Source organism: Phyllostomus discolor, chromosome 1 (assembly GCF_004126475.2).
Source record: "Phyllostomus discolor isolate MPI-MPIP mPhyDis1 chromosome 1, mPhyDis1.pri.v3, whole genome shotgun sequence".
NCBI lineage: Eukaryota > Metazoa > Chordata > Mammalia > Chiroptera > Phyllostomidae > Phyllostomus > Phyllostomus discolor.
In genome coordinates this window covers 51454657-51456652 of record NC_040903.2, presented here as the reverse complement: position 1 = coordinate 51456652, position 1996 = coordinate 51454657, and positions in this window count along the sequence as shown.

The window sequence follows — 1996 nt, the reverse complement described above, 5'->3', positions numbered from 1 at the left end:
AACAACTCTCAATGGCCCTGCTCCACGCGCCCTATCCCCCACCTCAGACTTGTGGGGGTGAGGATATCCTATATATACATTTTAGTACTTCCTGGACACTGAGTTCTGGACCCCATTACAAATCCCTATTTGTGCCCGCCCCCGCCAGCTGCTCCCTGTTACAGAAGGAGTCTACCTGGAGTGATCTTAAAAGGGATCTTGTCCAAGAGAACTGCCTAGAGGAGCTGTATAACTTCAACAAAGGGCTGGACTCTCTGAGACCAAAGGCTGAGGGAATGAGTTAAGCAATGAACCAGAGGAGTAACCAGAGACCAGCTGTTAGAAGTCCCCAGCCTGGGAACTCTGACCTTAAATGACCTTAAGTGAAACCCACAGGAGAAGAGAATAGCAACTGTGCATCCACTATAGCCCAGGGGAACTAATGCCAGACTATTATCCTTTGAAGTCTGACCCTAGAAAGATTAGAAACAGTAACTACTAAGTCAGGGAGGAGGACTATGCAAGCAAGCAAAGAAAATAGAGAAGCTAGTCATGTTCCTCTGTTCTCCCTTATTCTAGGCTTCTAAGCCTAAACCTAGCCATAGTGTTGGGGTTAGGGGAATGAAGAGTTATTATTTTGTTTTAACTAATTTTTTTACTATTTTATTTTTAAACATTTTTAATAATGGTTTAAGACTATGTAACATTATTATTTATAGTACAGTGTTCAAATCTTAGGAAAGGAGTAACATTAAGTTAAATGTTTAAATTTAACTTGTGTTAATAAAACTGGATCTCCCCTGAAAAACCCAGATTTCTAGCACTTGCCAATTTTTTTGGTGTAAATTCTCCCACTCTGGCCAATATCAAGCTACCAGAGCTTTAAAAACTAGGGTAAAAAAATATCTGAATAGTAGGCAAATTTAAAATTTAACTGAATTAGTATAAGCTAGTTGAAGTTGCTTTTGAGTAAATGTAGAACAGAAAATGGGAATGAGTTTCTTGTTATGGGATGAGCTTCTTATGGAGTCTTAGGTGGGGATTCATGTGAGGGGGAGAAAACAGGCCCATAGAATCGGTTTAACAGAGGGTGGTGAAAAAGAATTACTTATCTGCATCAGGGTTCTCCAGAGAAACAAAACCAACAGCAGATATCATCTATTCATCTTTATCTACCTGTCTGTCTGTCTATCTATCTATCTATCTATCTATCTACCTCTCATCTATCTATCTATCTATCTATCTATCATATGAAATTGGCTTATGCAATTATAGAGCCTGAGAAGTATCAAGATCCCTGCTGGGCAAGCTGGAGACCTAGGAGAGCCCCTGGTATACTTCCAGTCCAGTCTGAAGGCCTGAGTACTGGGACAGTCAATAAGTAGTGAGTGGGTTGTCCAAAAAGTTCATTTGGTTTTTTCCATAAGATAGTTCTAGTAGCACTTAAATGTCTTTAACTTCATTCAAAATAGTTTTATTAGATTGTATTGTGACAGCTGTCATACAGTGTACATTTAAAAAAACTTATCAAAAATTGGTGAATTTTGTGTAAACATTTTAATATTGATGATGGACAGAAATGTGCAATGTTTTTGGCATATTATGCCTTATTACTTAAATAAAGGTAAAAATGCAACTGAAATGCAAAAAAAAAAAAAGATTTATGCAGTGTGTGGAGAAGGTACTGTGACTAATCAAACATGTCAAAAGTGGTTTGTGAAGTTCTGTGCTAGAGATTTTGTACTGAATGATGCTCCAGTCAGGTAGACCAGCTGAAGTTGATGGTGATAAAATCAAGACATTAATTAGGAGCAATCATCAATGTTATACCACATAGGAGATAGCTGACATACTCAAAATATCTAAATCAATAACATTATTTGCAAAAATGAAAACTGTATATTTTACTTTTATGGAAAAACCTGAACAAACTTTTTGGCTAATGCAATATCAATCCAAGTCCAGGTTCAGAAACAGGAGAAGTCCCATGTCCCAGCTTGAAGACAGCCAGCTGGAC